We start from the raw sequence: 13,740 nt of genomic DNA, 5'->3' as shown, positions 1-13,740 counted from the left end.
AGGTACTATATAAATCCAAGTTGTTGTTGTTGGTAATGGGATGAGGCTCACCTCACTCTGACAGCTATAAGGATCCTCTCATGAAATGAGCTCGGAGCACCTCTCAGCATAAGCTCTAGTTCAGCAAGCCATAGTATCACACCGTCAACAACTAAACAAAAACTGGCATTTAGTTGTCTGCCTCACTCCGAGAGGCCACAAGGGCGACGAGTGTGTGAAATGGAAATGTTACAATGTTCCGGGCGGGGGTGATCATCTCAGGTCGGGTTAATTGCAGAAGCAGAATAGAGGGAGCTTCACTCTGTACCTATCCTGTGCTATAGCTGGCAGAGGAGTGTTTGACACCAACACTGGAAAGGTTTCAATTCCCCAGCATTAGAAAGACTTGCATTTATATAGTGCTTTTCATGACCTCAGGACATCCCAAAGTGCTTTACAGCCAATGAAGTAGTTTTGAAGTGTAGTCACTGTTGTAAGTAGGAAACGTGGCAGCCAATTTGCGCACAGCAAGCTCCCACAAAAAGTAGTGAGATAATGACCAGATAATCTGTTTTTGGTGATGTTGGTTGAGGGATAAATATTGGCCAGGACACTGGGGAGAACTCCCCTGCTCTTCTTTGAAATAGTGCCATGGGATCTTTCATGTCCACCTGAGAGGACAGACAGGGTTAATGTCTCATCCAAAAGACGGCACTTCTGACAGTGCAGCACTCGCTCAGTACAGCACTGAAGTGTCAGCCTCTCTGGAGTGGGACCTGAACCCAAGACCTTCTGACTCAGAGGGGAGAGTGCTACCACTGAGCCAGTTGCCACACTATGAGGCCTCATCTAGACAAGCACAAAATTTAAACACAAGAAAAAAGTCAAAGCAAGGGGGAGAGAGAGCACTGAAGATCTCGTTAACTTGTTGATGTCTGATGAAGAGCCTGCCCCTTTAATGGGCTGGATAATCCGTGGAAAGTTACTCCTTGCCCTCATTCCCCGAATAAACACACAGGGGATTCTTACAGCCCATTCCTGGATGCCTCTGCAGCTAAGAAGGTTGAAATTAAAGCACACTGTGGTACCTTTGTTCTGCCTTCCTGAGCCATGCCGTGTTTGATAATCCCTTTCTATAATCCTCGAGGTACCAAACTTTTCAGCTGCTGATTAGTTCTCCACGAGTTGCTGACCAGGAGCTGTCCTCTGCTCTGACTTTTCCCATAACGCTATTCCACGCGTTCTTTCCTTACCCCATTGCACCGGTTTCCATCTTGATTTGTCCCAATTTGTGTTAACTGTGACTCAGTTGGTAGCACTCTCACCTCTGAGGCAGGAGGTCATGACTTCAAACCCCACTCCAGAGACTTGAGCACAATAATCGAGGCTGACACTTCAGTGCAGTACTGAGGGAGTGCAGCACTGTTGGAGGTGCCGTCTTTTGGATGAGATGTTAAAACGAAGTCCCGTCTGTCGTCTCAGGTGGACGTAAAAGATCCCATGACACTATTTCGAAGAAGAGCAGGGGAGTTCTCCCCAGTGTCCTGGCAAATATTTATCCCTCAACCAACATCACTAAAAAAACAGATTATCTGGTCATTATCTCATTGCTGTATGTGGGACCATGCTGTGAGCAAATTGGCTGCCACGTTTCCCACATTGGCTGTAAAGTGCTTTGGGACGACCAGAGGTTGTGAAAGGCGCTATATAAATGCAAGTCTTTCTTTCTTTTTCTTTTTTTTCTTCAGTGCAATCGTCAGTAGTGTGCTGGGGTAGGACGTCCACCCTTCCACTAACTGATCTGCCGCCAATGCCTGTGAAATTTGTGGGGGTCATTTAAATATTTTCGGTATGTTCCTGCCAGTATTACTGTCTGTACTTAGGAGCTCACCACTCTGGGGGGTGGGGGTCAGTAAATGGCTAATGCTTCAACAGGCAAACACCTGCAGCAGCTTAAAGGGCCAGGTAGCCTCGTAGGAGAAAGTATATATTGAAGCCTCCAATAAAGTGCTTAAGATCCAGTGATGCAAACCTGGCAATCCATCAATTGGCAATCCTGCACTTTAAACATTTGCTGATGGCCCACCTCTCGTGGCAATGCTCAATTTGTGCTCTCTTATGGCTTTCTGAGCATTCAGTATGGCCGGGGCGATAATGAGAGGCATTGTAGGGCTGGATTTTCTTCCATTTGGTGGGTTAGCCACTAACCCACTGGTTTTCCTTCCTTGGCCTTTCATTTGTTATACAGGACAAGTTCAGAATGATAATACCTCCGCTGATTAGGGAGGGAGACTCAGTACTGGTGCAGCCTTTAAAAGCTGCAGCCAGTTAAAGGGGGACTTTCATTTTTCCAGCAGGAGCCAGTGGCCGATGTCTCAAGGAGCAGCAGCCTTGGGGGAAGAGGTGGGGTGGGGAGTCAGCAGTAGGAAGGGCTCTCAGATTTTCAGGCACATCTATGGAGTTGTTGCTGGTCAAAGTCCAGGTCAGAAGAGAGAGACTCTTGGGCACAGGGGGCAGGATGCCCAGAAGAAGGTCATTCATACTATTGGATGTAGGTGGTAGAAACTGTCAGTGCAAACTCCTGCACCCCAAGAACTGCCACACAGGGCAGGAAGTGGTTCAAAGATCTTTCAAAGGGTGTCCAAGGTAAGTCAAGGCACTGTTGCCAATCTACATCCTCTATCAACAATAGAGCCTTCACTCACCTCCTTACCTATCAAACTCTTCCTCTCTCAGCACCTGGGTGTCAGGGGATGTCACTTATGCAAAGGGCAACACTCAAAACCATTCTGGCCACTTACATTGCTTACCGCAAGAGCTTCTGCTCATCTTCAAGGACTCCATTTAAAGAGAATACTGGGGTAAATTTTTCTCTTTACGGCATGGGTGTTATTTGATCGAGTGGATGGAGATTATAGGGGAGTGTCCATGAACTGGATATAGGGGAGTGTCCATGAACTGGATATAGGGGAAAGTCCATGAACTGGATATAGGAGAGTGTCCATGAACTGGATATAGGGGAGTGTCCATGAACTGGATATAGGGGAGCGTCCATGAACTGGATATAGGGGAAAGTCCATGAACTGGATATAGGGGAGTGCCCATGAACTGGATATAGGGGAGTGTCCGTGAACTGGATATAGGGGAGAGTCCATGAACTGGATATAGGGGAGTGTCCATGAACTGGATATAGGGGAGTGTCCATGAACTGGATATAGGGGAGAGTCCATGAACTGGATATAGGAGAGTGCCCATGAACTGGATATAGGGGAGTGTCCATGAACTGGATATAGGGGAGAGTCCATGAACTGGATATAGGGGAGTGTCCATGAACTGGATATAGGGGAGTGTCCATGAACTGGATATAGGGGAGAGTCCATGAACTGGATATAGGAGAGTGCCCATGAACTGGATATAGGGGAGTGTCCATGAACTGGATATAGGGGAGAGTCCATGAACTGGATATAGGGGAGTGTCCATGAACTGGATATAGGGGAGTGTCCATGAACTGGATATAGGGGAGTGTCCATGAACTGCATATAGGGGAGTGTCCATGAACTGGATATAGGGGAGAGTCCATGAACTGGATATAGGGGAGTGTCCATGAACTGGATATAGGGGAGTGTCCATGCCACTCACACGCCTTGATCATTATCTTCTCTCCCTCCAAAGGAAACGTTGGCCCATAACCAGCATCAGAGAAATGCAACCAGAGAAGGAGCATCATACAATTACATAAAATTTACAGGACAGGAACAGGCCATTCAGCCCAATAGGTCTATGCGGGCGTTTATGCTCATGTCGAGCCTCCTCCCACCCCTCTTCATCTAACCCTATCAGCATACTCTTCTATTCCTTTCTCCCTCATGTGTTTATCTAACTTCCCCTTAAATGCCTCTGTGCTATTTGCCTCAACTACTCCTTGTGGTAGCGAGTTCCACATTCTAACCACTCTACGTAAAGAAGTTTCTCCTCAATTCCCTATTGGATTTATTGATGACTATCTTATACCTACAACCCCTAGTTTTGGTCGTCCTCACAAATGGTAACATCTTCTCTACATCTACCTTATCAAACCCCTTTATAATTTTAAAGACCTCTATTAGCTCAACCCTTCAGCCTTCTCTTTTCTAGAGAAAAGAGCCCAAGCCTGATCAGCCTTTCCTGATAAGGTTATCCTCTCAATTCTGGTATCATCCTTGTGAATCTTTTTTGTACCTTCTCCAATGCCTCTATATCCCTTTTATAATATGAAGGCCAGAACTGTGCCCAGTACTCCAAGTGTGGTCTAACCAAGGTTTGATACAAGTTTAACATAACTTCTCTGCTTTTCAATTCTATCCCTCTAGAAATGAACCCCAGTGCTTGGTTTGGTTTTTTTATGGCCTTACTAACCAGCATCGCCACTTTTAGTGATTTTTGTACCTGTACCCCTAGATCCCTCTGCTCCTCTACCCCAGTTAGATTCTTATTATCTAAGCAGTATGTGTCCTCCTTATACTTCCTAACAAAATGTAACACTTCACGTTTATCTATATTGAAATTCGTTTGCCAATTACATGCCCATTCTGCAAGTTTATAAATGTCTTCCTGTATTTTGTCGCAGTCCTCCTCACTATTAACTATACCCCCCCCCCAATTTGGTGTCGTCCACAAATGTTGAAATTGTACTTCTGATGCCTGAGACCAAATCATTTGCGTAAATAGTGAACAACAGTGGTCCCAGCACTGATCCTTGTGGAACACTACATCCCACCCTTTGCCAGTCTGAATAACTTTGACCCCTACTCTCTGATTTCTGTTCTGTAGCCAGCTTCCTATCCATTCTGCTACTTGTCCCCTGACTCCACATGGTCTGACATTAGTCATGAGTCTACAAGTCTTATCGAAGGCCTTTCGAAAATCCAAATATATTACATCTACTACATTACCCTAGTCTACTTTTTCTGTCACTTCTTCAAAGAATGGTCAAACATGACCTTTCCTTTTGAAATCCATGCTGACTATTCTTTATTATATTTTTGGTTTCTAGATGTTTTTCTATTACATCTTTGAGTAAAGATTCTATTATTTTCCTATCACCGACATTAAGCTAACTGGTCTATAGTTCCTTGGACTTTTTAAAATAAAGGAATCACATTAGCTGTCCGCCAATCCTCTGGCACTATTCCCTTTTATAATGAATTTTTATATATATGTAATGGTGCTTCTGGTATCTTTTCCCTAACATCTTTTAATATGCGTGGATACAATCCATCCAGACCAGGAATTTTGTCCTCTCTTAGTTTGATTAGTTTAGCAATTATCTCCCCCCTTCCAACCTTAAATGTTTTTATATCTTTTTTGATCTCTTCTTCTAATGTCATGTCCACCCTGTTAGTCTCCCTGGTAAATACAAAGGCAAAGTGTTCAATATTTTTGCCATTTCACTGTCATTACCTGTGAGTTTATCTTGTGCATCCCCTAGTGGCCCTATCCCTAGCCTGATTTTTCTTTTGTTATTTATGCGTCAGTGGAATACTTTGATATTTCTTTTTATATTCCTTGATAATTTAATTTTGTAGTTCCTCTTTGCTTTCTTAATTGTATTTTTGACTTCTTTCCTAACCTCTTCGTATTCCCTTTTGTTATCCTTTCCTTTATTGACTACGTACTTAGTGTATGCCTTTTTCTTTAGTTTCAATTTTACCCTTAACTCTTTATTCGTCCATGGCGTTTCATTATTTGCTAGTTTGTTCCTGTATTTTAACGGAATATATTTCACCTGAACTCTATTGATCACTGTTAAATATTTCCCCCTGCTGTTCTATCTCTTTGTCTGTGAAAATAATCAAGAAGGCTAATGGAATGCTGGCCTTTATATCTAGAGGACTAGAGTACAAGGGGGCAGAAGTTATGCTGCAGCTACACAAAACCCTGGTTAGACCGCACCTGGAGTACTGTGAGCAGCTCTGGGCACCGCACCTTCGGAAGGACACATTGGCCTTGGAGGGAGTGCAGCGTAGGTTTACTAGAAGTTACGAGGAGAGATTACACAAATTGGGGTTGTATTCTCTAGAGTTTAGAAGGTTAAGGGGTGATCTGATCGAAGTTTATAAGATATTAAGGGGAACAGATAGGGTGGATAGAGAGAAACTATTTCCGCTGGTTGGGGATTCTAGGAGTAGGGGACACAGTCTAAAAATTAGAGCCAGACCTTTCAGGAGCGAGATTAGAAAACATTTCTACACACAAAGGGTGGTAGAAGTTTGGAACTCTCTACCGCAAACGGCAATTGATACTAGCTCAATTGCTAAATTTAAATGTGAGATAGATAGCTTTTTGGCAACCAAAGGTATTAAGGGATATGGGCCAAAGGCAGGTATATGGAGCTAGATCACAGATCAGCCATGATCTTATCAAATGGCAGAGCAGGCACGAGGGGCTGAATGGCCTACTCCTGTTCCTATGTTCCTATGTAAAATAATGAATAATGAGGTGAAGGAATGTGTATTCAAGACTTTTCGCAGAATAGTTTTTCTCCAGAATCCTCATCATAAACTGTGAAATTAACTTTGACGGTTCAAGCTGATGGCGATGGAAAATATAATGACGCCCTTGGATACTGCCTCTTTGGCCATCTCACCAGTTCTAAGAAACACATCATCAGGGTGCATTTAACTGTCCATTTCTATATATAGTTCTTTTGAACATTTGCACCTGAGTGTAATGATTTTAATGTTAACTATTTATTTAATGCATGAATGTGACAGGGAACCGTGAGATATACGGGTAGAATTTTTAAACCCTTGCTCACTTGGTGCCAGCGTACACAAAATCACAAGTGCATTGCCTACGATCTTCCATTACACATTGGTGATGGACGAGGACTTGGAACATCTGTCCTGTGATCTATAATTCACTCATTGAGCTAATAGTAACTTCTCCTGGCCTTGTTAATTGAGAGTGATCAGGTCAGTTCACTGGTGGAATACACTTTGTATCCATTGGTCCCCATCATGTGCACTCGACTTATTCATGGGCATCTGAAAGGGGCTTGGGTTAGATAAAACTCTACGACCTGATGGTTCCCACCCCAGGGTATTAAAAGAAGTAGGTGAGGAAATTGCAGAAGCGTTAATTCTAATCTTTCAAAGCTCTCTTGATTTTGGAATTGTGCCGTTAGATTGGAAAATTGCTAATGTCACTCCATTATTTAAGAAGGGTGGGAGAGAGAAACCAGGTAACTACAGGCCTGTCAGTTTAACATCAGTTGTGAGGTAGCTACTAGAATCTGTCCTTAAGAATAGAGTGACTGAACACTTGAGCAAATATGAGCTGAGCAGAGGGAACATGGCTTTGTCATGTCTGAATAATCTAGTTGAATATTTTGAGGAGATCACTAATAAGGTAGACAAAGAAGTGTCTATGGATGTTATCTATATGGACTTCCAGAAGGCATTCAGTAAGGTTCCACCCAAAAGATTATTGGCAAAAATGAGAGCGCATGGAATAAGAGGCAGCCTTCTGACTTGGATTGGAAATTGGTTGGAAGGTAGGAGACAGAGAGTGGGGATAAAGGGTATGTACTCAAATTGGCAGATGTAATTAGTGGTCTTCCCCAGGGGTCTATTCTGGGGCCTCAACTTTTTACCACATTTATTAATGACTTGGATGAAGGAATAGATAGTTGTATATCCAAGTTTGCAGATGACTCTAAATTAGGAGGGATGGTAAGTAGTGCAGATGGGAGCAGGAAGTTGCAAAGGAACATAAACAGATTAAGTGAGGGGGTAAAACTATTGTAGATGGAGTTCAATGTGGGCAAGGGTGAGGTCATCCACTTTGGACCTAAGAAAGACAAATCAGGGTATTTTCTAAATGGTGAGACACTAGGAACTGTAGAGCAGCAATGAGATTTGGGAGCCCTAGTACACAAATTATTTAAAGCTAGTAGACAGGTACAAAAAGTAATCAAAAAGGCTAGTGGAATGTTAGCCCTTATCCCAATGGGGCTGGATTACAAAGAGGAGGAAGTTAAGCTTCAGCTGTATAGTCAGACCCCACCTCGAGTACTGCTTTCAGTTTCGGGCATCGCACCTCAAGAAGGATATATTGGCCTTGGAGGGGGTGCAGTGCAAATTAACCAGAATGATACCGGGGTTTAAATAATAAAGACTGGTTACATAAACTTGGCTTGTATTCCCTTGAGTATAGAAGATTGAGGAGTGATCTGATCGAGGTATTTAAAATGTTAACAGGATCACAGTGAGCCAAATACACAACATTCACATGCAGGAACCTTAGCCATTAATTTTCCTCTCCTTGGGGGCACTGAGGACCATGGTAGTGTCCCTATCACCAGCCTGGCTGAGGTTAGCTAGCTCAGCATGGACATGGAAGTAGAGCCTGGGACCTTTTTGACCTGCACACCAAACAATGTGCTGGGGATTTTTTTAAGCAATTATTAATTTCTACCTGTCCAAAGGTGACCTCCCCTGCACCACATACCATCAAATCACTCAACTGCCCCGTTTCAATTGAGACATCCAGACATCAAACAACATCCCTGAGAAAGGCAGTGAGGAGCACGACTCTGTAGCCACTAAAGTCAGGTGATTTATCGTGTTCTCCAGAAAACTGTGCTCTCACCTCAAGTCTTAACCTGAATTCCACTCTTTTAACACATCCCAGATTGAGAAGTATGGGTAAAAAACATGGTTGAGAAAGGCTGGCAGGTGATCGCTCCCTTAATAACACTTTACCGAAGGGTTAAGACAAGCAGCCGCTAAGTTTGTACCATGTCACTGCTTAACTATTAGGAGAGCGTTTGGCTCAAAATAGATCCACAGCTCATAAAGGAAAATAATTTTTGATTTTTAAATCCAGCTAATAGCCATGAGCAAAGAGAGTGAAATCTCTTTGAGGGAATTTAAAGTTTGAGCCAGAGAGTTAATGGATTTGTCAAATCCTTCCAGTAAATGGAAATAGTTCCTCTGTGCGGGTATCAGTGTTGCGACTTACTCCGACTACATTATTAAACAACACGTCTGCCTGGATTCTTCGGTCCGGCAGGATATCGGTGGGCGGCTACTGGCACTATTTTCAGTTCTGCCAGGTTGCCCGGATTGAGTGGGGAGAGGGAAATCACCATTGTAGTGTGACTGAGGAAAGAAAGTTAAAATGTTTAGTTAAAAAAATGTTAAATTTCTCACTTTGGCTAGTAACATTGATCACTCTGCATCAAATGCACTAGGCAATGCAGACCATTAATTTTTCTTTAAAATTCCCCATCCACTGCCTTAACACCGCTGGACATCAAGAACACAAGGGCCTTGCTAAGGAAAATACACTGAATGATAAATAGCGTTATATTTGCATACGCCGCCCAAATATAAACATTCCCCTGGTCACTTTGTGCAGTGAGATCATCAATGCATTCATGAAGATTTAATCGGTTCAGTATTTCCAGCAAAATCACGCACATCTTCTAAAAGAACACGTTTACAATTTCACTATTGCTGATGAGTGGTAATGGCTGCAGCAAGACCAGTGCAACCAAACATAGCCTTCCGGGGTGCAGTTTCAAGGTCCTGTTCCAAGAGGCGCTGGAGAGAAGGGGACAAAGCAGGCTGGATGATGGTTGTGGAAAGAGTGAATGCTGTCTCATTTGTGCCACTGGGCACGGGTGAGGAAAAAATTTGTAGGTCTTCAAAAATTTGCCAGGTTGAGTGTGCTCATATTTAGCTTAATTGTACAATGTTGACTTACAATGCATGTTAACAGCACATTGCATGTTAGCTGAGTGGAGCATCACAGAGGGAGAGTGCATAGTTCTCTGTTTACCTACTTTACAACTGCACATGGCCGCCCATGTTTTAGTAATGGATTCCGTAATACTGCCATGCCATGTTGGGTGGGCAAATGATCGTCAATGTGTATGTGATCCTTTAATCTACATCATCTCAAGGCTACTTCTGTGCTTGAATGATAATATGGCACTGATCACAAGGGAGCAGACCTGCACAGGAGGATGGCTTGAAAATTAGAAGCCATACTTCTCTTGGTTAGGCCACCCTGGATATCGTTGCATAAAAAGCATGGGAGGAGTACGGGATGGTGAGATCGAAGGACTCCTCTAAATTCAGAGCTTGTATCATTCAGCTCTTATGCCTGTTCACCCTCAGGCATGCACAGAACCAGAGAAACATCACACAATTTTAGTACCTTGTAATTGGAAAATGTGTCTTGGAACCAGAACCCTAATATTCGTCCCGTTCGTGTCAATGTAGGTTTGGAACAGCACTACTAATGGCCCAGGACAAGACTGCACCTCAACAGCATCCTACATTCCTCTCATATTTGCAAATATCCACAAAGCCTCATACCTCAGAGCTCAGCTTGGTGTCTGACACTCATGGAAACCCACCATTATGTTTTAAGAATCTCCGAGTCACCCTACTGAGAAATCTGCACTCACCTGGAGGATTCCTATTTTCTCAATATAGATTGTACACTCTCTCCCCATAGGGCCACATCCCACTTATTATTAGGTGCAAGTTGGCAGAACCAAGTTTAGGAACACCCAAGTTTGCCCCAGGAGTACTGCTGGAGTTTAACCAGCTAAAATCAGGCAGCGTACCAGGCAAGCTTCCTGCTCTTTGTCCAGTAAGGACCACCCTACCCACTGAGGTATTGGCTTGGGGGGTTATCTGGAATCATGTGGAAGATCCCCATTCCCCATGAATGGTCTATCCCTCCGGGTTCTGTTAGTAGGCCAGACTGGCCGATCAATCATTAACAGGGCCCTGGAGTACTGCAGACCTGCCTGGTTCAGGTTTCGGATTACAATTAGTACAGGTGCCCATTATATTTTCCAATCCATACCTTTAGGATACCCTCTTGAGCAGTGCAAGACCATAATACTGCACTTGGCGGTAACCCATCATCATGCCCCACTGGTGAGCCCGCTGTTTAAGATGGTGAGTAAAGTGCACTAAATCCCGAGGTGATTCTGCCAGCAACACAATACCATCTGTAGAAAAGAGTGTTGCACTGTTTTCAGAAACACCTGGAGCAGGCACACCAAGGCCATCCAGTACAATGCCGTCCATCACATCACTGATGAAGTTATTGAGTCAGATGGGCAACCATGGACAAGCTTGCCTCATTCCTCTTTATAGAGAAGTAGGTTAATTGAGTCTCGTGTCCACCCTAACATGGATCTTGAAGTTGGAGTACATATCCTGGATAACATACAAAATTTGGCCTTATATTCCCGCAGCTTCCAGCTTCTTCATGAAGGCTACATGAGGCATTAGGACGAAAGCCTTCAAAAATTAATGAAGGCAGTGTAATTGGAGATCCCCCTCCTCTTATGATGTTCTGTAGTTTATTATAAAGCCAGAATCTGTCCTACATACTCCTCACGAGAGTAAAATGCTGCCTGTTTCTCTCTGATTGCTGCACAGTCCCCCTGAGCATCTTATATTCATGTAATCACAACCCAAAGAACCATCTTAAGAGCCACTCATAACAGTGAGATTCCTTGGTAGTTTTCAGCCCCACTAGAATCTCCATTCTGTTTCCCTTTGCACTTAGCTTAATAGGAAGCTGCTTAATGGATGAGCGACTAGCAAACATTAGCTTCAGTTTGTTTACGACTTCAGCTACAGGGACAAAGAAATCAGTGGCCAATTTCACTCTGGAACACTGAGGATTCATCAGCCTCAGAAAGGCATTGCCTCCATAATCGCTGACATTAACCCCACCCTACCCCGATCTAGAGCAGTCTTTAGGAATTTGGTATGAATACTGCATATACTGGCCACCCTACTGTGAGCTAGGTGGGGCAGTGCAGAGCCAACCATCTCACTGAACTGGTTCACTTCAATCTGTGAAGCACACTGCATCAACTTACCCGACCTCCATACCGATGGGTCCTTACTACTACCTGTTGGGTCAGATGACTACTTAATATAATATTCTCTGCAGAGCTGAGGATAATCTGATGGGTCTGCAGGAGAGCATCAGACCTGGCAATCACTGACTCCAGACCAGAGAATCTCTTTTGACCATTTCTGGTGATGGAATTTAGCCAAAGGAAAAACGATTTAGGATCATTTTTGTACAAATGTGCAGCCCTGCTGATAAATGTAGCCCACTGATGCTGCTTCATTTTCTAATAACCCAAATGATTTTGTGCAATCCATCTTTGCAGCAACACTTGATTGCACTGAAGAAGCATCAAGCCTCATTTTAGAGGCCATTTGCTTTTGCCCAACAGCTCACCTTCCCTTTGAAGAGGCATCAGGTGCCACTTTAGAGGCCCTCTGCTTTTGCCCAACAGCTCTCCTTCCCTTTACACTTCGTTTAATAGGAATCTACTAGAGTGGCTCTAGCTTTGGTTTGTCTATGACTTCAGCTGCTGAAGCAACACAATCAGCAGCCAAATCATCTGCTCACAAGTCCTTCCTATCGACATTCAAACCGGCCTGGTCCCAGGCTCCGTGCCGGAAGGATTCAGTTAGTGAGCTTGAGGCAGTATTACCACATGAGTCACAGTGCACAGTTGGGGAAGAGCAAATAGTGCAGGCAGAGGAGCAGGAGGAACCTGCTACCTAGGATGTTTAGGATGCATCAGAGTATTGGGTTCGTTCCATCATGGCATCTACGGGGGTTAAAAGCCCGCTTCACTCACCCAAAGTGGGCCAACTTATTTTGATACGCAATGGTCCTGAAATTCCACAGGGGGTTCTCCCGATCCCCTGATGTAACCTCGGTGGAAGACCAGCAGAACCCCCGGAGAAACGGTGCCAACTGCAGATGGGCCCTACACCAACCTTTTAATACATGACCTGAATGGCTTTTCATCATACGTGACCCAGCATATACAGATATGCACCTTGTAGTAAAGGATCACTTAGATCAGCCAGGAGCAGGATACCTGGCTCATGAGTGCTGAGGCCAATTTCTACCCCAGTTGATACCAGCTACCTGGCGACCTGGGACTTTTTTTGGTTTGGAAAGCTCAATGCCATACCATTTGATGCATTTACCCAATAGACACAGGGAAGCTGAGCACCTTATGTTCTATAGATGTTAACCCAATTCCCTCGCAGTAATTCCTCCCGGTCAGCACCTTATGTTAATATCTGTAGCCTAGAAATTACAGTTACTGATATTAGTGGATGAAGGCTTTATATGCTCATAAGACATTTCTCTATCTCCTATTTTAACACAGACATTAACCTATTTACTTTAAATGGGCTAGCACCATAGCAAAGAAAGCATTCATTCATTAATATCAGCAATTATAAATTCTAGGTTTGTATCTGCACTGATTTTAATCCAGCTCCCTCGCATTGTCGAGATTAATAACTCCACCAACCAATCCTCCCAATTATGTCATCGGTGTTTACTGTTTAAACAAAATGCAGCAAATATGCCACAGAAATAAAGGGGGAAAGAAACAGATGTTCATATCACTCTTTTTCTTTACAAAAGGTATTATTAATGTGGAGAATCACTCTTAAAAAATGATTTGAGTAAAATCAATGGCATACTGCACCTTTAAACCTACGGGGGGGTTGAGAACCAGTGAGAAAAATGTTTTTTTAATAGGATTGCGCAGCCTTAGTGTTGGAAGCTGTTGTGGAAATTTGGTACTCTCAGGGATAAACAGATTTTCAAAGGCTCCCTAGGCTGTAACGAGCATGGATGAAAGAGATTTAAAATTCCTCCGAGCTCCCCCCTTACCTAGTATGTTGACCTACTTCAGTC

The 13,740-nt window shown here is 43.6% G+C and overlaps 1 protein-coding gene across 5 annotated transcripts in view; it reads right to left on the bottom strand.

Moving 5' to 3' along the window:
* The window catches only part of LOC137342009 (apoptosis-inducing factor 3), a 144,298-nt gene that overhangs the window by 50,973 nt on the left and 79,585 nt on the right, over window positions 1–13,740 (bottom strand). The gene's annotated exons all lie outside the window — the stretch shown is intronic.

The sequence above is a fragment of the Heptranchias perlo genome, chromosome 25 (genome assembly GCF_035084215.1).
Source record: "Heptranchias perlo isolate sHepPer1 chromosome 25, sHepPer1.hap1, whole genome shotgun sequence".
NCBI classification, from domain to species: domain Eukaryota; kingdom Metazoa; phylum Chordata; class Chondrichthyes; order Hexanchiformes; family Hexanchidae; genus Heptranchias; species Heptranchias perlo.
Note: the sequence above shows the minus strand (reverse complement) of the source record. Positions and strands in the feature narration are given on the sequence as shown.